Below are 24422 nucleotides of genomic sequence, written 5' to 3'. Positions count from 1 at the left end.
TTTGAACTGCATAAATGCAAACCAGCCTCCCTGGGAGCCGTCATCTTCCTCGTCTCCCCCTCCTTCCCTGTGACTGGGACAAGGATTTGCTGTAGTGATTGATGGCTCTCCTCCCCAAGGTTACCTTACCTTCTCTTTGGTCTTTTGCCAGGACACGAGCTGTGAGGAAAGCAGGTACCTAGTTCTCCCTGTGGAGCCTGAAACTCTAGTGGGAGAAGGGAGAACCTTACAGCCTTTTTAAAACCTGGAGAGTCCTATCTACAAAGGTGGCCACTTCAACTGTTTACACTGCCCTGAAATTTGGGGCCAAGAATGCAGCACACCGGTCTTCAAAATGAACGTGTTCCGACACGGAACCCCTCCGCTCACGAATCCAGTTATGCCGCTGGGCTGGAAAGCGCTCCCCAGCACTTCTGCAGCATTTGCATAATGAAGCGTAGGTGCTGTGTAGGCGGAAAGAAGAGAAACCCATCCATCCCTATGGCAGATGGGTGACCTGAGCTCCTCTGCACATTTCTTCCAGAACTTAATGTAACTGTCCCCAAAGGCAGCCATTGTAATGGAAAATAAAGAACGTAAGTGAAATTGATGGGGGAAACACTGCTTTCAGGTTTAACCAGAATTGTATGAGGCTTGTTTTTTCCTCATACTAGCTTTTGTTGCCCGTAATCAATTTATTTCTAAGAAGAGAAATTCTATTTGAATTCCGAAGTGTAAGTTTTACTCATCTTTTTTTTCTGCTTTATTCCTTCAGGCAGGGTCGATCAGCCTCTTTTCGATAAGTCATGGTTTCTTTCCTTTTTTAAAAATTTCCCTTCCCTATTTTCTTTTTCTTTAGCAGGGGTAGGCGGGATTAGGTTGGTTGGTTGGTTGGTTTTGATGGAGGTACTGGGTATTGAACCCAGGACCCAGTAGCATGCTAAGCGCACACTTTACCACTGAGCTCTACCCTCCCCCATCACAGTTTCTTTCCACTGGAAAGTGCATGGATTTTCTAAAATCTGCCCCTGATGGCTTTCTTGATTTAAGTGGGGTTGTGTCCGTACTGGGAGCAGGGAAAACAAAAAGCAGATGACATCACTAGTGTGTTACATGGGGCTCACCTCCTTCAAGACAAATCTAAGAGTCACACTCAGTGGATGTGAGTTGTCTTCAAACCTTTCATTATTTTTAAGCTTTCGTCATAGAGGAATTAGGTTGCTTTTAACAGCCGACTGTGGCAATATGGGAAATTACAAGACATTAAGTAATAAACTGATGCCCAGTGAAGATGGACTGCAGGCAGAGGTGCACAAGAGTGAGTGTTCCTGAGTCCTCTCTGTGGACAAGCTGCTACAGGCATCTGAAAGATGGAAACAAACATGGCACGTTCCCTGCCTTTACCCACAGCACTAGGAAGACCGGCGCACAAGGATGGCCAGAGGTCCCCACGCAGGGCAAGGAGAAGAATGTTCTAGATGAAGAAATAATACGTATAAAAGCAAAGAGAGGTCAAAGGGCTGTGAGGGACTCGGTGCTGCAAACGCGGCTTTCAAAGTTCGCCTACAACCTGTGGCGAGGACGACATTTTAAACATCCAGCATGCACACAAATGTTTCCCAGACAACACTCACCACCTTGCAATACACTCTTCTGTGGATTCCATTTCATTTTTTATTTTAAACAATGGTAAAGGCCTAATCACTCACAAGCTGCAGTTTGAAAAATGTTGTCATAGAGTTTCCAAGACTCTCCAGTTCCTGTGAGATACAGGGTGGTGGTCTTTATCAGTCAGCGGTAAGGTCAGATTCGTATTTGAGAGAGATTACTGCGGAGTTAGTCACCTAGTGAGAATCGGCACCAGGGATCGTTCATTCATTCAGCAAATGTACGTTACATATCGTGTAAGTACTGGGTATGCAAAGACAGACAAGCAAGGTCCCCGCCTTCAAAAAGAGGGACGAAGGGGGCTTGAATCCTGGATCTTCCACTTAATAGCAGAAGCCTAGAAGTCCTTGAATTAACCCCTCTGATCTCAGGGCTATTACCCACTAAAGTGGTCGGTGTGAGGGGGGAAACAGGGTATCTGGCTTAAAATGAGCATTCAGGTTTTTCCCTCCTGGTTGTGGAGGGGCCTTGAAGAGACAAGTTAGTGGCAAGGAAACAAGATTATTTTTATTTTCTGCTTCAGCCATTTTAGAAAGTGTATAGGTTACATTGAAGTTACTGACTAGGAGGTTTTGCTTTTACGCGCTTTGATTAAATTTCAAAGAGTGACTTGGAATTGCTCTGGAACACAAGTGTTTGTTTAGGCCGGGTTCATGGTTTGGCTCTAGTACTTGATGGGGACTGGCTTGGGAAGGTAAAAAGGAGATGCAACTACTCTGTGTCCGAAGAAGCAATCCAGTGCATAGGCTTGTTATACGAGGACTAAATGAGTTAATATTTCTAAGTACTTACCTTTGAAGTATTTTTAATATAAAAGGCTGGCACATGGTAAGTACTGTGTAAGTATTCGATAAATTTTAAAAATCTAATAGAAATGAGGCTAATCTGAATTCTGTTTTGAGGCTGTGCCTAAATGGGTATTTATTCTTTGAGCCTTTATCGATTCATTGGAGGTGGAGGGAGGGTATAGCTCAGTGGAAGCTCAGTGGAAGCTCAGTTCAATCCCCAGTACCTCCTCTAAAAGAGTAAATAAATCTAATTACCTCCCCCCCCCCAAAATAAAAATAAAGTAACATTTTAAAAAATCCATCAGAAGGACTCCTTACATGGTGGGGGTGGGGGGCACTTTGCTGCTTTTAAAGATGCTTGTCTGACCGTGTGCTAGCAAGTGATGGGTCAAGTTATCCATACCATTTGGCCATCTGTGAACAGATCGCTGTTGCAGCGAAAGCTCCAGCCGCAGCCAAATGAGTTCCTAGAGAAAGAGATACTGATTCACGGATTTTATGTTCCATTAAGAAAGTGAGAAATGGTAACACATTTGCTGTTAATTTCCTAATGTAGCCCCAGTGCTGTCCGTCTTCGGGACTAAGTGTCAGAAGAGCTTAGCTGTCCTTACCCCTGTATCAGTTCCGTTAAGCCCATTTCGTATGGAACATTATGCCCAAGAGGTGGATAGGTTGGAGCCGGTTTTGTGGTTAACGAACACACTCTGCGGTGACTGTTCCGTCCCCGAGGGCTTGTCTTTACTCTGTACGCTGAGCCCCTCCCGTGGCTATACTTGCAGTCCTGCCAGGGAGAGGCAGCAGCCTCATGGTGTGCAGACTTCTGAGCACCCCCAGGGCTTTCTCAGTCTTGTTTACAGTGTGCACATGGCCCTCCTGGCCCGGCCAGTCTCAGGAGCAGCCGCCGAGGGGAGTGCACTGGTTCAGTTGTCTTGATCCACAAAGTCTGGGAGGACCCAGCTGGGTGCAACGTCTTCAGTGAAACGGCTTCAGAAGTCTCCAGGAAAAACTGTGCTCCTCTGGGGAAGGAGAAGCATTGAGAGCAGACCCAGACCTGTTGTCAGGAAGGTGAGCTGAATGCGGATGTTCTTACATGTAAAAGAGAGCCCGTGAGTGGAATGACAAGCGGAGGTTTGAAGGTGTCACCCTTCATCTCACTGCAAGTGACTCGTGAAAGATGGCAGAGCTGGTGGGGTGGTGGTGAGTAGCGTCCGGTCTGCCAGGCTGGACACAAAGCAACAGGGGAGGGCATGGGGGCAGGGTTCATTTCCAAGTGCCATACGGCTGCTTGGAGCTTATAACATTTTCCTCGTGATAATGGCACAGAGCGAGCCTTCTCATAAAGCTGTTTCTGTGCCTGGAATGGAGAATAAGGCAGAAAACAGGAAGGAGCCATCAAATTTCATGAAGAAAGTGATGAAAGTAAACTTCCCATTAAGAAGAGATGGTGCAACTTGGAGCTCTGTGTCATTCTCAAAAGGCAAATGCCCCTTTCTCAATAATGTAAGGGGAAATACATCAAGTTTTAAAAGTAATTCCAAGGAAATGAACACCTGACACCAAAACACATGACACTCATCGCTAGTGATCGTGTTCAGGCCTCGTTAGGCTAATAACCACTTATGAATTACACAGGAGTTACAGCAGTGTGAATTACACTGAACTGGTCTCTTCCTTTTGCATCAGAAAAGGAATCTGTTCTCGGTTGGTCTGATGTGTCTGTAAATCACATGAAGAAGAAGTTAAGTGTCATTTCAGTTCTTTGGTTTCAGTAGGCCTCTTGTTTCTTGCAAAATGATAAATTTCAGTGATAGGCACTGAATTTCTAATTCATATAGGACAAAAAACTTTGTATAAAGTAGGAGCTGACTTATTTTGGTTTGAACCTTCCTCTTCAAAACTTCACAATCCATAGGAGTTGGGGATTAACAGACACACACTATATACAAAACAGATAAACAATAAGGACCTACTGTAGAGCACAGGGAACTATATTCAGTTTTCTGTAATAACATATAATGGAAAATCTGAAAAGAAAATATATGTATGTATGTATATGTGTATGTATGTACATATATGAAACTGAATCACTTTGCTGTGCTAACATAGTAAATCAACTACACTTCAATAAAAAAATTAAAAAAAAAATTCACCATGCAATACTGTAGCCACCAGTCACATGGGGCTATTTAAATCCAGGCTGTAATTAGTTTAAAATCAAATAAAAGATAAAATTCAATTCCTGAGTCACAGCAGCCGCATTTGAAGTGCTCAGTGGTTCTGTGTGGCTGGTCGCTCACAGTCGGCAGCACAGATGGAGACCATTTCTGTCCCACAGGAAGCTCAGTAAACAGTGCTGCTATAAACTTGTGTTACAGCACCTCCCCACCCCGAAAAAGGTTAACAGACTGCAACTCAGCTTAACCAATTATATTTTTATTATTTAAAATGTTCAATCAAGAAATGTTTCATTGTCAGATTACAGTGGTTCTGATAAGTAAAGCTTTTAAAGTAGTTAAGCTGATTTATCCAGTAGCATAGTTATCAATGAGGCATTTTTGCGTAATTTTATGGTATCAGCAAATGTGGAATGTATATAAATGAAATATAAACTCAACAACTAGCTTGCTGCTTAACTAAAGCCTGATTGGTCAGCAGCTGTGAGGGGTTTTGAATATTCATGACCAGGTAATTCCGGCACAGCACCTGTGTCCGGACCGTTTTGCTAAGAGGACGTTTTTAAAAGCTCAAGTCATTTCTCCTCATACAGAGGGGGAAAATGAAATTAGAGGATGACTGTGTATTATAAGCTGGAAAGTATCCATTAAAACTTGGAGAAACTGAACGTTGCCTATTCCTGTGAGTAAAACCAACCTGCTTAATACTTTCTTTTGTCTATAATGGTATCTTTCAGCTTCTCCCAGAACATGTCACAGTCCATATAAGGACACAGAGGGGCCAGTTAGTGTTTGTGTGAGAAGAAACCAGATAAGTCACGCAGCTCAAAGGCCATGGGGCCTCTTAAATGAAAACATTTCTCTGACACTTTGACCAAAGTAAATACAAAAGGATTCAGCATGATTATTTAAAAAATACATTTTTTACCCTTATGCTGTTGCTTTATTCTAAAAGCAGTTTGGTTGTAGCAAGAAGTTTGGAAAATGCAGAGACATGGAAAGGATCATCCTTATTTCTTCCTAGTTTTATTTCTGTCCATCTCTCTTTACACATCTAGTTGAAACACACAAAATAAAAGTTCCTATCAGAAAAACAACCTTTCAGACTCACAAAGTTCAAAACAAATATTTTATCACAATTAAAATTATCACACTCTTACAAGAATATGTTTTTTTAAATTTCATTAATAATTTATATCTTTTCATGTTTATAAAAATAAATATTTTTAACAAGGCCACAAATACTTTAACTGACATCAATATCTCACCCTTCCAACATAAATTGTTACAGATGGGTCACCATTATGTGGGACAATCTATCCTAAGATGATGTAAAATTCCATGAATTAAACTTTAGCCCTGGGGGAAAAAAATGAGAAAACGTTATGGGATAGGGGTGAGAATATGGGAATAGTAACAGATTGGAAAGGGGTAGAAGAGATGCTGGAAACTTTCTGCGGTGACAGAAATGCCCTCTCTGTTGTCTCAGTGAGTAGGGGCAGTGTATACAATTGCTAAAACTCACTGAACTGCACATTTACGATCTTTGCATTTTATTTTTTGTTATTAATAACTCGATTTTTAAAAATTCCTAGCCTTACCACCGTTTATGATTTACTCCAAAGAAAATGAAATACTTGGGTCATACACTTAACAAAACACGTACAGGATCTGTGGGCTGAAAATTACAAAATGCTGATGAAAAAAATCAAAGAAGATCTAAAGTAAATAAAGCTTCAAACATTCTTCGTAAATGGCAGATTTTGCACCTGGATTCTACCCAAGCCCAAACCAGGGATAAAGGCATATGAGTCAGCCACAGACCACGTAGGAGGAGAGAAACCAATCCTGGGAGACAGGCTTGTGGTGACATTCACAAAGAGTTTGGAATCCATGCATCGAACTGCTGTCCCATTTTGTACGATATTTTTACATTCGGCTATTTCATAAACAACTTCTGGGAGACTTAGGTTAGGCAGTGTTATGAATACATTAAAATGTAGTCATGATGGAAAAGTTCAGACTTAAAGGAAGTAGTGAAATGCTACTTAGTTAAAAGCCTTTAAAAATCTGTTTCCACTTAGTATATGGTAACTTGTTCAATCATATCATCTGGTGAATGAGAAAAGATCGTGACACTGGCTGCTATTTTTAAACAAGGCAATAAATATATTGCCTAGTACTTGTCAGCTTTCGAAGTAGCAGAACATCATGTCCAGTACTTTGCAAAATTCTTTCAGATCCTCTAATAACAGCTTCAGTAGAAACGTCATCACAAGCCTACTTGGTTGTCTGTAGACAGGCTCTCATTTCGTATTTCACTTTGAGAATATATTTACAATACTTTCAAAGAATCATGCTTCTAGCTGCACTGCAGGATTTAATTTGGTACAAAAGGAGAACTGGGCTGGAGGTGAACGTTGTTTCTTGCTGGGGCAGTGAACTGGAGCCATTTCAGTGACACCTAGAGCAGTTGTGCCTTTATGAATCATTTAACATTTTATGACTGTTGTAATTATTATCTATTCATAATAATGACTACTTTTATTGAGCACTTGTCATGTGCCAGTCGCTGGAGTAAGAGATATGAATAGTTTCATCTCCCCATTATCTTGCCAGATAGATGTCATTACCCTCAGTTTAGAAGTGAGAGAGCTGAGGCTTGAGAGGGTAAGTGACATGCCTGCCCGGGGCTACGCGGCTCGTTAACACAAGAGCCAAGAGTTGGACCCAAGACTGTGTGACTCACAGCCCAGACTCCCTTTAGAGACTGGGTGACCCCCTCACTAGGCTATGTGTTTTGAAGTTCTAGAATTCCTTTGGCTCACACTATAGCCATGAAAAAATGTCTTAATTTTGGGGCAACTCTTTAGAAGTTGGGGCAAACATTAACTATCAAATTGTGACGACTGCACTATTACCTAGTTTCATTTCTTCTGCCGCTGATCAATTCTGTCTTCCCTTGAGGTGTATGTATGGGTATGAATACGTACCGTGTAACGGCACCGGGTGAGGAGCAATCTGACTAACGCAGTGGGGCTGGTTTTGGAGTTCGTGTCGTAGTTCACTATTTAATAAAGCTATTTTAATTCCAACCCCTAGAATTGTAGTTGGAATTTCGTGTTATATATCTCACTACATATATATGTGTGTATATTTATATATATTTACACATATATATGTATTCTGGGGTAACTATATTCAGAAATCTAGAATATTTTTATATTCAATTAGGGGATTTAATTTGATGTGAGATATTTTAAGCAGACTCACCTAAAATAATCTGTCACAGCAAATCTAGAAGGTCCTTAACACTTTGAAATACGGCATTTTTACTTATTAACACTTCACATTGTATTGACATTCCAACATGTTATAAAAATACGCAATACAGTTTTGTTTTTTTTTTAAAAAGAGTTAAGGAAATTGGGGCAAAGGGCAAATAAGGATTGGAAAAGTAAAATGAAACCAGGGGAGAGGTCAGTACACAGAATGCATGCTGTAAAGTGTGTGTCATTCATGGCATCTCATTTTAAAAATAACACAGCACAGCCCACTTTCCTAAAAATGTGGCTCCTTGATCAAGAATCTCCATCTTTTTTTTTTTAACAGTGGGACTTCTTGTCCTTTTTTATACTTTGTTCTTTCTGCTCTGCCTTAGGAAATATTCCACTAGATTTTTTGCCTTTTGTTTTCTTTCCTTTCTTCTTCTTCTTCTTCTTTTTTTTTTTTTTTTGTATTAGGCAAGCTTCCACAGCAGTTGAGACAATGAAAAATTACTTGAGCTTTTTTAAACAAGTGATCACAAAGAGCATTTGAGGATTCATTTGTCAGCTTAGTTGGAACCTCATATGTGGGCAAGCTCATGTTTCCAATTTGGGACTGAGAGCAAGCGATCAGCTGTGTAGAATTCTCCTGTCCGCTTGACGTCAGCACCGAGACCGCGGTATCTTTAGCAGCTCGCTGTGCAGGATGACGCCAACTGGACGAGTCGTCCCCGTGGAAAACAGCTCACTCGGCATATGCTTATGAGCTACAATTTGGCAGTGGCATCAAGACCTTTCTTCTAGAAATCGCTGTTTCCAGTACACACAGTGAACAGAACTGAAAGGATTTAATATTTCCCACTCTCCTTTTCCCGTGAAGATTATGGGGTATGGCCTATGTAAAACCACGACTTGCAGAGTGAGAACACTGATAGCATTCTTCACATCAACATTTTATTTTTATTTATTTATTTTTGGTTCTGCTTTCATGTATTTTTTTTTTTTATTGAGGTATAGTCAGTTTACAATGTGTCACTCTCTGGAGTACAGCACAATTCTTCAGTCATACATGAATATATATACATTCATTTTCATATTCTTTTTCACCGATAAGCTACTACAAGATGCTGAATATATTTCCCTGTGCTATACAGTATGAAACAGGTCATTATTTTTTTATGTGTGGGTGTTGGGGGGTAATTCAGTTTATTTATTTATTTATTCTTAGAGCGGGTACTGGGGATTGAACCCAGGACCTCGTGCACCCTAAGCATGCACGCTATCACTTGACCTATACCTTCCCCCCTACATCAACATATTAAGTAGGCGAGCTGAATATGATAAAGTGAAATGTAAACACCTCTATGCAGAACTGCAAAACGTTTTAGAAAAAATGTGAAGGGTGCTTTATTTTCACTTTGTGCCATTATAAAAGGGGAAAAAAATCAAATACATTAGGCAGAATTGTGAAGGCACAAATAAATGAATTCTCTCACTTGTCCAATCTGGTATTTGCAGCAGCTACCCCTGGAGCAGTGTACTGGTCAAATACTGCCACAGTAATGCTCACAATTTCCCTACCCCTGAAAACTCAGTGGCTTAAAATGTTAATAACAGCCTCAAGTTCACAGGTCTGTGGACTGGACAGTCTCATTTAGGGGCCCAGGCTGGAGGGATGGTGCAAGCAGAAATAAGTGATGCCTCTTAAGGCCTCTACTGGGAACTGGAGCACTGTTCCTTCTGTCCGTATCTATTGGCCAAAGCAGGTCACATGGCCAACCAAGCCCAACATCAGTGGGGCAGGAAAACACACTTCTCCCACAGAGACAGAGGGAAAGGGAGTGAATCTTTGTTGGACAATTGTGTAAAGAACCACATAATAATTTGAGCCATTTAATATAAATAATATTATAAAAATTATTCAGTATAAAAGGAGATTGGAGTAACAAAGGATTGGCTAAAAAGAAGTGAAGAAAATGCTAAGGAATACAGGAATAGCAGATAAAAGGAGCAGTCATTACACACAGGACTGAGACAGAGAGTCCGAGGCACAGACCTCACCCACTCCCCAGGGCTGAGATCCAGATCTTATTGGAGGGACAGGGTTAGCCGCGGCCCACTGGATAGCACAGAAGTCACTGTGGTGCTGTGTCTGAGGAACTTGCTGGAAATCTGCACTCTGGAATTTGCCAGAAATCACTCTCTTAGCTACAGGGGAAAGCTGTTCACAGGAGGTGCCTCCCTCAAGGCTCTCTGCTGCAAAACTGGCCAAGAGGGGCTGCCAGGGAAAACTGCTAGCCACTGTGAACTGTAGGAGCCAGACTTTGGGAAAACCACACCTGCTGCAGGAGACATGTGCGTGAGAAGCTGTTAGTGCTGCAGGAGCTGGAGAGGAGCTGCAAACTGCAGGAAACTGCCCAGCAAGCAAAACCTTTATCCCTCCTACGAGCTCTCTCTAGCGCCCTCTACTGACAAAGCTTAATATTGTGCCAGCTGGCAATATGTAAAGGGCCCATATGTGTTTTCACAGAGCAGGCAAAAAGGGTTTCAATACTCGCTCACTGTACTGAACTGCTTGTTCTGGTAGACCCATGAGTCTCAAAGTGCCCTCCTCTGCTATACCAGAACCACCCACGGAGCTTGTTACAATGCAGATTCCTGGGCTCCAAATGGAAGTGACAAACTGAATTCAGATGGAGGAAGGGAGACAGGAATCTGTATTGTAAACTTCTACCCCAGCTAGCTTTATGTACACTAAAGTTTAAGATCCAACAGCTCCTTAAGAATGAAGATATTTTTGACTCAGTGTTGTTCCCTTAGCTCAGAATCTGCCACTTACTAGGTGTTGCTTTAGACAGGTTGGTTCCTGGGTTGGTTGGCTGGCTGGTTGAGAGGACTGATTCAAACCTGACCAGCTGTAATTGGCCATAAGCCATCTCCCCAGCCATACTTTAATGGTGTTTGGTTGAAAAGCATGTCCCTTCACTATTGGTAGACCTAAAGGCAATATATCCTCACTAGAACGGCAGGCAATGTTTTCCTGAAAGTGGCTGCAACAGTAACTTCCATTCTGCATGCTCTCCTACAGTGTGACCTTGCCGCCCCTCCATCAGGAGGTGGGGCTGTGTCCCTGCCCTTGAATCTAGATAGGCTTGTGACTTGCTTGTAACCAGCAGAATGTGAGAAAGTGAGGACTGCATGACTTCTGAGGCTAATTTCAAAAGGCAATGCAGCTTCTTCCTTGTTCCCTGGGACACTCACTTTTAGATTCCTGAGGTTCCACGTAAAGAGTCTCCATGCTGTGAGGAAGTCCAGGTCACATGGAAAGGCCACACGTGGATTCTCCCATCAACAGCCCCAGCTGAAGCTCCGCCCAGCAGCCAGATCAACCACCAGGCACGTTAGTGTCCAGCCCGATCTGCTGAGCCACCTCCAGCCATTATGCCTTCCCAGACTTCATGAGGCTCCAGGGCCATCCCTCTGGAGGAAATGCCTGACCACAGAGTCTGTGAGAGTAGTTAAGTGGTTACTGTAATCTTATTTGCGGGATAATTTGTTACACAGCAATAGTAACTGCAACAAATTATAAAGCTCTTCTGGGTCAGAATTACCTAGCCATCTCATTCTGCAACTCACATGCTCTGAAGTGCAGGAACTTATAATTAAGTCTTCCCTCTAACAGTCATATTGCTGTGATCTTCCTTCCCTTCTGCCAAATATCACTGTAGAAGAAAAAGCTCAATATCTCTAAACTTGCTTCCCTGCCTTATGGTTCTATCTGAAGAGCTTCAAAAAACCGATTTCAGAAGTGTGTCACAGGTCTTGTTACTTTAGCAATGTAAGGAGAACTTAATAGAGCAACATGAAAAATGAAACCAAGGTCATTTTAAATGACATTCCGATCTAAAAAGGAAAGCACTAAATAATCATGCCATAGCTGTATCAGGAATTTGTTCAGGTAATCTTGATCGTGCCTCTGAGCTTGGAAAGTGGAATGGAATAATAAGAGGAAAGAATTAGGGCTCCATAAAGCCTGAGGACAAAAATAAGTTTATCCCTATATTGTCTGTGGTCTTTCTTTACTTATTGATTAAACTGAAGTTTAGTCAGTTAAAATGTGTCAATTTCTGGTGTACAGCATCTTGTTTCAGTCATACATCTACATACATATATTCGTTTTCATATTCTTTTGTCTTTGTGGTCTTGAAGCATTACTTAATCTGTCTGACCTTCAGTTTCTTCATCTGTAAAACAGGATTAGATAATAACCTTCTGAGATAAACAAGATTATACTGCATAGCACAGGGAAATATATACAAGATCTTATGGTAGCTCAAAGTGAAAAAAATGTGACAATGAATATGTATTTGTTAATGTATAACTGAAAAATTGTGCTCTACACTGGAATTTGACACAACATTGTAAAATGACTATAACTCAATTAAAAAAATGTTAAAAAAAAAAAAAAAAGATAATAACCTTCTGAGCCCACGGTGCTGTTTTGCTGCTCAAGTGAGTGGGTAAGAGATGAGGGCACTTTGTAAAGCTGTAGGACAAAATACAAACCACCAAGCTTTCTTTCCACTAAGGACTCCTTCAGAAAAATGAGACAAAAAATAAACCGAAATCTTATCTAGGGCAATTTAGGACAGTATGAAAAAAAAGCAAAGCAAAAAACAAAACCGAAAGTCCTCTCGACATTTTCTTTATTGAATTGCAAAGCTCCTCACAGACACAGATGTCCATACGTATCAGTCATGGTGATAAGAGGAATGGGGTCCTGACAGCAGTGCCAACTCACTGCCCTTTTCCCCAGATCTTATTGACACTGAGTGTCACACTGCTTTGCTTTGAGCAAGTTCATCCTCTGCCCTGAAAGGGTTTCCTTCCCCTAAACCCTCTCTTCCGAAACAAGCAGTAGCGATGGTTGCTTTGCAAAGACTCATTTCCAATTCTGATTCCTAAGATAAGCTGTCAGTCTCTTTTGGGTCTTATACCTCTTTTGGGTTTAATGTCGCAACTGTAGCAGCCCAGCCATGCCTGTTGCTCCCTGAACTGAAGTGCTGAAGTTCTATTTCAGACTTGCCTGTCGGAAGAGACCCTTAGAGACCAGCCAATCCCACCATTTCACAAACAAGAAAATCAAGACACAGGAGTGGAGGCGGTTCCCAACCCAGTGTCACGACATCCTGCAGAACAGAGCTCCTCTTTCCAGAAATAGTTTCCTCTGGTTATTCCTGTGTCGAGCATGTGTTCCAGACTCACATACCCTGCTGCCAGCTCGACATCTTCAGATGGATGACTAATAAGTTTCTTCCACTTAACTTGTCCAAGCAGAACTCCTGATTCAACCCACCCACCCTAACTGGTGCCTCCCCTGAGCTGCCGATCTCAGGTAATTGCCCAGTTGCCCGGGCCAAACCCAGGAGTCATAATTAAAGTCTTTCTTCCTCTCACTTCCCCACTTCCCACACCTGATTCACCAGCAAGTCCTCCGGCTCTACCCTCAAAATATATCCAGAATGCATCCATTTCCTCCCGCTGCGATGACTCCCAGCAAGCCTCTGTCACCTCTCACTTGAGCTTCTGCAGTAGCCACCCAACGGGATTCTGTGGCTCCACATGTGTTCTTCCTGAATCTTCCCTCCAAACAGCAGCCAGAGTGAAGTTTTAAAAATCTAGACCAGATGAATGGATAAAGATGTGGTATACACATATGGTATACATACAATGGAACACTTCTTTGCCATAAAAAGAGAATGAAATAATTTGCAGCAAAATGGATGGACCTAGAGATGATATACTAAATGATGATATTACTTGTATGTGGAATCTAAAAAAATGATACAAATGAACTGATTTACAAAATCGAAACAGACTCACAGACGTAGAGAACAAATTTATGGTTACCAAAGAGGGAAGGGAGGAAGGATAAATTGGGAGTCTGGGATTAGCCGATACAAACTACTGTATATAGAATAGATAAACAACAAGGTCCTACTTCATAGCACAGGGAACTACATTCACTATCTTGTAATAAACTATAAAGGAAAAGAATCTGAAAAAGATATATATATATATTCATCACTTTGCTGTACCAGAAACTAACACAACATTGTAAATCAGCCCCACTTCAATAAATGAGTAAATAAATAAATAAAAGCATAAGTCAAAGTGTACCGCTCTACAATTCCGAGGGTTCCAATGGCTTCTCATCTCAAAATGGATCCTAACTCTTTACCATATTCTATAAGATCCTACATAATGGGTCCTGCCCACTTCCCTCCTTCTTGAACCTCATCTCCTAATAGGGTCCTCTTTAACTCTCTCTCTTCTAGTTGCATGGGCATTCCTGCTGTTTCTGGGACACACCAAGCTCATTCCTGCCCCAGGACATTTGCACTTGCTGTTTATACCCCTGAAATGCTCTCCACCCACATTCTGGCACAGATTGTTGTCTCACTTTATATCCAGGTTCTGATTGAACCAACCTTGACCACACTCCAGAAAAGAGTAAACCTCAGCAGTCACTCCAGCCCTTTATCCTGATTTACTTTTCTTTATAGCGCTCTCGCCACATGAAATTATGTTATGCATTTGTTCATGTTCTTGTATATTGTGTCTTCCACCTGGATACTTAAGCTCCCTGAGGATAGGACCTTAGTCTGTCTTGGTCCTCACTTTGTCCAGGGTGCCTAAAACAAGATCTGTCACATATCAGTCACCTGTAAGAATGCTTATCACAATATTTGTTGAATAAATGAATGAATGGATCAGGAAACTAGCAGATGAAGTTTGGGACAACCCAAATCTTCTTGAGAAATAATGTATGGACTTAACACACCACAGGCATGTGTGTCATGTCTTAGCACAAAGTTCTCACCAAGGCAATTTTAGTGTGACGAATCTACAAAAGGGTCATGGTGCTTACAAAGAAAGGAGACAAGAGGATATTTTAAAAACGCATTTTTTTTGCAAGGAACTCACTACCTGGGCCCGGGAGTTCCTGTTTGGCTCTGTGTTCTCCTGTGGCATATTTATATTCTTATAGTCTCAGACCGAGGTACTTTCCCAGGATGTGTAGCTCCTGGCAGAAAGATGGGTCAATTGCAATCGGTTGAAGCGGTGTTCCATCTTTGGGACACGACTGAATCTCTCCAGAATCCATTTTCCAAGTGGGCCTCCAGGGATTCCCTGGCAGGAATGACTCAGACCTGCAGGGGGTGCTGATGGCACATGTCCATTCTGGAAAGCCTTGGAAAACTGGGGTCCAGAAATATAACCAACTATTTCTTCAAGTGGAACAATTAAAGAGGTCATCAAATTTTATAAATATGCAAGATGTTCTCTTCCTCCTGCCAGAGTCTGAGAAATTGAAAGATTCTTTAGACTCAAAGTGTCTAACTGGTCCAGTTGGGCTCATATAGCCCATGTTATGCAGGATTTTACCTGAATTCTGGGACCACTTTCTCTTCATGCATAGGTTTGGATGTCCCTTATCAGCTTGTCTGCAAAGATGGACAAGGTGATGTCTCCAAATGATGGTTAAGAATGTCCAATAAATACACTATTGAAATTCTGCCTGGAAAAGCACAAAAAACCAGTTCTCATCATCATAGAGAAACTGCTGTAGGTTTATTGAGAGAACCTCCAGAACTTTGCTTCATGCAACTGGAGAGCAAAACAATGTGACCTTACTGTCAACCATCTAAAATCATTAAACAAAATGGAAATTATTCTATTAATAGTTTATTTATGACAATACCACTAGGTCAGAATTAAGTCTCAATTCTTGCTTCTGATTTCACAATGGCAACCTCACTTTCATTAAGCTAGTCCTTTCTGTGGATGGTAAAGCCTCTGCTTATTCTCAGACCACAATCCTTCAGGGCAACCCTTGAAAGTGGAAACGAGTCACATTCCCCTTCCGCCCTACCTCCCAACAAGGATCGTTGTACTCAGAAAGAAAAGTGGACACAGTTCATCTTGGTCTGGAGTTCCGTGTCAGGTTTGGGAAATGGTGTCCTCTCTTCTCCACGGGCAAGAGCTGGAGGAGATTTCTGCTCCAGAGTCATGGGTTATACCATCCTCCAAAGACAAGTCATTGAGTTTTCACTGTGTAGCCTCACCACTTCCTTCACGATTTTGTGGATTCCCAGACTACTCATTTGAGGTCTTAAAACCAAAACTACAGTCCATAAAAAAATGAATTTTTAAAGATCGTTTATCCCTCATCTCCCTCTCCATAGACATCACTGTATCTGACATGTCCTCAGATCCTAGCAAGCTGTGGCTGCAAACTAAGGACACATGTAAATTGTAATGACTGTGTCCCCATCTGCCCAAATTACAGAAAATCCAAGCTCCTTCCCTTGATTCCCCTCTTCAAGTTCCATATTTACCTAATATTTTCTTACACGATTAAGAATTATGAAAGATGTGTCCTACAGCTAACATCAAAAATGAAACGACAGCCCTCGGAGTGAGTATCTCCAGGGCCAGGTTGTGACTAGGGGTCTGATGGTCATCGCCCACCCACATGCAGGTTTAGTTCGTCGCAGAATGTGTGCAGTCATCCCATCTTCCCCACAGCTGAGCTCTTTGAATCGGTGCCACCACGCACTGCTGAGTCTTGACTTAAATGTGGATCTCTAACTCTCATCTAAATTTGTCTGCATCACGTTACACTGTACTGCAGCATTGAGACAAAATTTATTTATATGCCAAAGACTGCCTCTCATGTAGCAGTACATTAAAATGCAAACCAAATCACCAAATCTCTCAGAACATATCTTAGATTTTTCGAAGTTAAGCAAGGTTAATGTAGTCAGTTGTTAACGAAAAAGTCATTCCCCCCCCAAACTCCAGAACAACCATGAATCAAAAGCTCCTGGCTGATTTCCAAGAAAATTGGTTTAATTCCAGTAATAGGTGATTCAATTAAGCAGCGGGGGGCGGGGGTCAGAGACAATGAAACTAGGCATTTAGTTTCAAACAGGAAATGCCAATATATAATCTCAATATGCTGGTCAGTTCTGAAGGAGCTCATGAGACCAAGGTTACAAGTTCAGGTTATGAAGGTCACAGTCATCTGGGTGCTTGCACACCTGCCAACAGCAGAAGGGAATTCACAAGACTTTTCAGAGTCGGGATATGCTTAAATCAAATTTTTAACTGTACACTAAAAAAGAAAGTTACATTAATCAACGGTACAGGTAAAGTATGCTGCTTACTATCCATTAATTTTCCCCAAACTGTGGACATTAGCATATAGGCTCTGGGTTTTGATCACTGTAGTGGGTTGGATAGTGTCTCCTTTCAAAATTCATGCCATCCGAACCCTCAGAATGTGATTTCACTTGAAAAAAAAAGTCTTTGCAGATGTAACTATTTAAGTACCTCAAGATGAAATTATCCTGAATGTAGGGCGGGTCCCTAAATCCAATGACTGGTGTCTTTAGTCCTTAGAGGGAGAGGACACAGAGATGGAGGGAAGACAGCCACGGGAAGACAGAGCAGGGTTTAGAGTGATGGGACCACCAGAGGTCGGAAGGGGCTCGGAAGAACCCTTCCCTAGTGTCTTCTGAGGGAGTGTGACATTGTTGATTTGATTTAGGACTTCTAGCCTCCAGACTGTAAGAGTTAAATTTTTATTGTTTTAAGCCACCCAGTTTGTGGTGATTTGTTGTGACAGCACAAGGAAACTAACACAGTCACTCTCTGCTTTTTCGCTGGAACATTCTGGCTTTGTTGTACATTTGCTATATAGTTTGACCCATGATCATCTCAACAGCAAGTGCTAATGCACTTAATGAACTCCTGGTACCTGAGAGATTTGAGGAAGCATGGGACAGCCTCCCATGACACCCCCACAAACAGTGCCTACAAAATTAAGACCAAATTTCTTAGCGTATCCTTCACTACTTGCCATGATCTGACCCAGCCCAGTCTTTGCAGGGTCAGCTTACTAGCATATGGCTCATTCCATATCCAGCTGCATGCAACTGTTCAGCCACCAGGAACGTCCTTGCCTTTCCCATATCATTGGTCTGAATCCTACTCATCCTTAAGTTTTTGGTTATTGGCCACCGCCTCCAGGAAGTACACCCTATTTCATCCCGAATTGGTAAGGATGATTTTGGTTGGAAGTTTAAAAAAACTGCAAGTCAAATTAGTTAGCAATAAGGGAATTTACTGTCTCATGTGAGTGATACATTATGAATAAAAATGATGTTAGGTAAGGAATATTTTGGTGATTAAGGGACTAGTTTGTTTCTGTCTCTTATTCACCGTCTGCCGTCAACACCATCTGGAGGCTGACTCACCTCACAGGTAAGAAATAGCTTTCAGCAGCTCCTGGGGCTTCTTCCTTCACATCCAACAATGAAAAGTGGGCCCTCTTTGCAGCATTTCCAGCCAAAGGCTTGATCTTCATTCCGATTGGTCCAGCTTAGAGCACTTGGTCACCCCAAGCCAATCATGGTGCCCGGGAAGATGGGGTGCACTGATTGGTCAAGCCAAGTCATGTGTTCGACATCTGCAGCTGGGCGGGAGCATCTACTTCCCTGAAACCACGTGTCTCCCTAAAGGGAGCAGGAGGAATGACCGCGGGTGCTGGGAGTCAATCAAATGCCCATTACTTTCAGTTCACTCCCTCTTTTGTATGCCTAATACATTAGTCAGCAGTTCTATTAAGGCACTGATCGTCCTTTTCATGTGTTTTATTCCACTACCTATAACCCATCCCCTCACCCCCTGCCCAGCAAAAAAACAAAAAACAAAAAACAAAAAACAAAAAACTAAAAACAAAAAACAAAAAACCCCAACTTGGGACCAAAGACTGGCCTCCTCATATTTAGGTCTCAAGTAAGCCGTTCACGTGGTTGGTGCCTAATAAAGTTTTGTTGAAGTGAATTGCATTTCTAAAAAGGAAATTTTTAAAAGTTGTTTTCATACTTTCAAATTCCCAAAGGATCTTGTTACGTTGCTTCCTGCACATTGATTAATCCTTTCTCCAGTAAGGAAGTCTAATCGCAGCCTTTTAAAGGCTCTCACGTGCGGTAACCTGATACAGTTAGAACATTTTAGTCATTTAAAAACTAAGTCGGATGTCCATTGCATTTTTTGTGTGTGAATGTGTGGACAGTTATAAATAGACATGGAAAAACACTAAGGCTGTGTGAACTCAGTTGGCTGGGGCCCTGGATTTGGACCCCCAGATATAGCTTGCTGACAATTCACCACAGGCATTTTCTTCACACAGTTCATCATTTCAGACATTCTGAGCAACCATCCTGAGTATCTGTTCAACAGTACATTTTTTCCACTTGGTGTTTTGGCCAAATGTGTGGCTTTTTCTTAAAAAAAAAAAAAAGAGATGAGACTCTCAGGCACAGATAAATATATACCCTGGCACTTGGCTCTAATGCAACTCTCTATAGGCAATTCTGTCTCATCAATGGCATTGGTTTAAATCTGGAAGCTTCTGGAAGGCCTCAGTCTCACACTCCTGCTCCCACAGCTTCTCCTGAGAAGTCCCAGGAAGTGGGCCACAGACACCGTTTTCCATTAAATAGAGCCAGACAGAAAATGGACATGAGGAAGATGAGCTCTGGGGAGCCTCCCCTTTTGAGCTGTCTGGTGGCTGACACAGAATGTCACCATGCGCCCTGCAGCAACCCCCACCGCCTTTTCCCAGCGTTGCCACATTGTTGAGCCACCTGTATTTCTCTCCCTTCCTCTCTCCCTCTGCAAAGCCCACCCAGCTTTCCGTGGCCAGCCTCACTGCCGGGGTTGACATGTCTGACTACAGTTAATTCAGGGCATTTCCCATGTCCAAAAGGTCCGCTGGATGGCAGAGTTTGAGATCAGAACAGACTTTCCCATGGGTACCATGTAACTAACGAGGATTTAGGTTCCTAGGGTGGACCACAGAAGCCCGTGGAACCCTCATGTGCTAGTGGTATCAGGGGTGAGACTTTGGGGCCAGCTTTTGAAAGGAAACAGACCACTGATTCACTACTGTTCTTTTGGAAGCTCCAGGGGTATTGACTTCTGATTTCAAACAACGTGGGGCAGAGATCTCTTGATCACATGGAGGCCACTGATTAACCTTTCTAGGAGTTTTATAGTTTTGTGTTTTACAGTTAGGTCTATGATCCATTTTAAGTTAATATTTGCAAAGGGTGGAAGGTCTGTGTGCAGTCTTTTTTTTTAATTTTCTGCATGTGGATGTGGGGGATGGGTGATTAAGTTAATTTATTTATTTACATTTATTTATTTAATTTTATTTTTTAAATGGAGATACTGGGGATTGAAATCAGGACCTTGTGCATTTGCTAAGCACATGCTCTACCACTGAGCTCGACCCTCCCCCCACTAACCTTTCTAATCGTGGTGTCTCTCCCTTGTCAGGCGGGCCTGGTGGGGAGAATGGGCTGGGAGGAAGAGGCAGTGGAAGCACTTGATGGATTAACAGGCTGGAAGGAGGCGCAGGAGAGGCCCTCAGGGACATGCTCCTGTATTGAGATGGGCACAGAAAACTAATACTGTCCCCTGGAGGGCCACTGTCCTCACTCTCGACTTGGGGGCAGTTCCAGCCTTCCTGGTCATGCACATTTCCCTAGCAGTTTTCCTTCTGCTTGGAGCTTGGAGCAGCCTGAGTGCCACACTGGCTCTCACTGATCAGACACAACCCACCCTCTGCTACCCTGGGAGGGACGCTGGTGCTCATGTAACCAACCGGGGCCCTGGGCTCCGCTCTCAGCAAACAGCCCAGAGGCTGCCAGGGTGGGGTGGGGTCTGCTCCAGAGGGGGCTCCTTGGGGCTGCAGCACAGCTTTGAGTCCACTGCGGTCGTCTGTCAAAATGTGGTGGCAGCAGCTCTGAAAATTGTGTATCTCTGGTCACAGAGTTTCATCTTTCAGCAGCACAGAACTTTGCAACAAAGGACAACAGCTTTGCCAGAGACTGAAGGCTCAGTCACTGCTCCCGTGCCGGAGAGGAGAGAGAGGGATGGGAGGCAATCTCTGGGCAGGAACAATTTTATTACTATTATTGCCTTTAATAATTCTATTAATAGAGTTACTATTGTACTTTTTTTTCCCCTTGAGTGTTTTCACCTATATTGACTCATTTATTCCCACAATATCCCTCTGAAGGAGGAAAGCCTGGGGTATTATATTCTCATTTAACAGATGAGAAAACTGAGGCTCAGAAAGGACTGCTGACTCCCCAGGATCACACAGGAATTCAGAGGTGATTCTTAAACTGAAAGTGACAGTCAGAGCACCCCTCTCATCCAGGCTTCCGGCAGGAAACAGATGGCATCCTTCAAAGAGGTGATTCATGGGAGCGTAATAAAGGGACTATCAACAAAGGTGTAAGCAGGGTCGGGGAGAACAGGATGGGAAAGGCAAGCATCCCAGGACCAGCAGAGCAGGAAAGCCCCTGCCACCCATTGGCCTAGAGGGGCAGAGAGAGGGAGCGGTTACTGGAACTCAGTGAGAGCTGTCCCCGCAGCGGAGGGCCAGGACGCAGGAGCACTGCCAGACCCAAGAAATGAGCACCCCGTCACTCTGGCCTCCCACCCCCTCCCATTTCCCGTAGGTGCCTCCCATTGGCCAAACCCAGCTGGAAGCCAGCGGGCAACATGGCCCGTGGATGCAGTCGGTAAGGTCAGCTTCCCGCAGCTGAGAGGCAGGGAGAAGTGAGCAGAGCAGATCTGGGGGGAAAAGGAAAACACCCAGCTACGACCTGCTGGGAGCTTATTACGTGGCAGAAACTTTGTTAAGGGACTTGTGTGATGGTCTCATGCAGTCCTTGTTGTAATCCTGTGTGGGGGATATGAAACCTCGATTGCCAATTCACGTGGGTAGACACTGAAACTTTGTTTTTCTATACTTTAATTTTAAATAGAGCCTCCATTCTGATAGATGCAGATATTTGATCTCAGTCAGTTCATAGTTTCTTCAGCCAGTTATGAACCTGGCTCCATCAACTCCTAACACATTTTCCCCAGAGGCTCCATGTACATCTATGTGACTTCCAGAGCACCCACTCAACTTGCTTTATCCACGCCTCACACGGGCACCTTTCAAGGCATCCTTGTTCCCATCTGGTCTCTTGTAATTAGCTCAAATTCACAAGTGTCTGCCCCACTATGAGATGTCTCTAGGTCCTACTCTCTTTCAGCCCTCTAGGGAGCTCAGAAACATTTGGCTGTTGCCCATAACAGCCAGTGGTGGTGGTGGTGGTGGCAGTGATGGTGTCACTAGGGACTCTCAGTCCTGCCAGCATGCAGTCTTCTCTGTTTCACCTCTCTCATTTGGGGCAGTTCTCTGAGACTTGCCACCTCAGGGATCCACTTTGGAAGCAAGGCTAAAGTCCTCTTTGGAGCCAAATCCCCAAATGGATCTGGGGTTCCTTTTATGTGCATCCCCCTAAGGACTTGGCCCAGGATACTTTTCTCGGGGGTCACATGGAAATTTCCATCTAACCTTCTTGTTTCTCTTTCTTCTCTCCTCCCTTCTGCCTCCTCCCCACATCCTCTGCCACTGACTCCAGCTCGTGGAATCTTTAAGCAATTTGATGTGTTGGGAAAATGGCTCTGAGTAATCAGGTATGTGTCTATTTCCAAATCTACTATTCATGCATAAACTTGATCCCCTAAATCTTTCAAGGATTAGGGTTTTGAAGCTCAAAAGATGAGATTTTATAACTCAAAGCTCTTTCTCTTAAAAAAAATTATTTTTTTTTTATCTCTGCCATAGAGGTACTTAAAAACTCACGAACCAAAAATTGGCATCTTGGTTGCCTGCCTTTGCCTGTGACATCCCTTCCCAAGGATAGGAAGCCTCAGCTGCCATCTGAAAGAGACAGACCTCAAGTTACAGGAACCTCCCAGAATGAGAATGATAATAGTTAGTGCAGAGATGATTTACCACGACACTGGTGTGAAATTCAGGGCCCCCTCACTTGCAAGAGTCCTTTCCAAGATCTTGCAAGGGAGTCAAGCAATAGATTCATAAGCTTGTATTAAATATGCAAATTTTAGGATATCTGAACCACAATCAGTTAAGACCACTGTCTCCTTCCACTTGGATCTCCTTTCCACTACAATTCTCCTCACTTTGGGTGGTGCTGAGTGGTGTGGCTGTCCGGGGGCCTTAGGCAAGGGGAAATTGAGCTGGGTCTATGCAGTAACATCCTAGACCAGGGCAAGAGTGGAGTACACCCTACACTTAAGAGTGCCCCACTCCTGTCCCCCCCTGACATTCCTACCCCAAAGGCAAGGAGTCTACATGGTCAAGAAGACACGTGCACCAGAGCTTCCTCCACTTCTAGACCACACTCCAGGTGAGGCAGAAGTTGCCTCTCAGATGTCCCTTGGAGAAGAGTATGTTGGTCAGCTGCAAGGAGGGCAGTTAGCTGAGATCCTCCAGCCATGGTACCTTGAGGATCTGCCATGGGGTTTGAGCCGAGACCACACTCCTCCCAGGCACCTTCAGCTAACGAGGCAGCTAGCCATTTCTGCCCAATGGGGGACTCTTCCAATGGGCCATCTTCACATCCCTGCTGCCTGCTGGGCTTGGACAGGACTTCGTCAGATTGTCATTCTAGTCTGCGTCTCTGCATGCCTGTTCTGCTTCTTCTCTCTTTCCTTTCATGGGTTTCAGATTTGTATTATGGTATGAAGTGTCTTCCTGCACATTCCTGCTTCTTCTGCTGATCATTTTAACAGGCATCACCCCCAGTAAGCCTCCAGCACGCCTAACTCTGACTCAGCTCTGTGTACAGAACGACCCGAACTGACTGCGTTGATCCCCGCTGTGCTCTGAGAAAGCAGGCGATAAGAGATGGTCTGGGGACTTAATCAGTTGCCCTGAGGGCTCCGTCCCAGGTGGTATATGGGGCACAGAGGGACCCTGGAAGAAGGTGGCAACCAACAGCTATGAGTTTCACTGATAACTGGGGAGAACGCTCTATGGCAAGAAGACACAAGCAGTGCAATGATTCAGGCCTTCGAAAGGGGCCGAGGGGTGCAGGCAGAGGGGAGCAGAATGACTTGCATAAAGACAGTGGAACTGACTGGTGTCTCTGGATTGTACTGTCCTGCTAGAGGAGAGAATGGAAAATTGAGCACAGCTGACAAGCAATAGAAATCTAAATACGAAGGCCAAAAGGACACTTAGGGAGCTCCAGAAAGGCCCTTGTCTGTGATGGGAGAGGAGGAAAAGCCAAAGCTGAAACTCAGGACTAAGTGGTCTGAGTCGCCTGAGCTTCGCAGATGATTGACTACGCAGACAAAGCAGGTTTGTTATGCCGAAGTCAGGTCCCTGGTTGGAAACAACATGAGCGAAGTCATCTGGGTGGATGCTTTTGATAATTTCGGTTCCCAAGGCCCCTCTGACCCCTCAAAGCTGGCAAGGGTGGCCCACTTCTCCTATTAAGACCTCGTACTTTCTCGACCCTCCAAGACTACAGGGCCCCATTGGGGACCTGCCTCCACTTCCTTTCTGGTTGTCAAGCCTACAACTATGACTAAGT

The sequence above is a fragment of the Camelus ferus genome, chromosome 15, assembly GCF_009834535.1.
Source record: "Camelus ferus isolate YT-003-E chromosome 15, BCGSAC_Cfer_1.0, whole genome shotgun sequence".
NCBI classification, from domain to species: domain Eukaryota; kingdom Metazoa; phylum Chordata; class Mammalia; order Artiodactyla; family Camelidae; genus Camelus; species Camelus ferus.
This window is presented reverse-complemented; position numbering follows the sequence as displayed.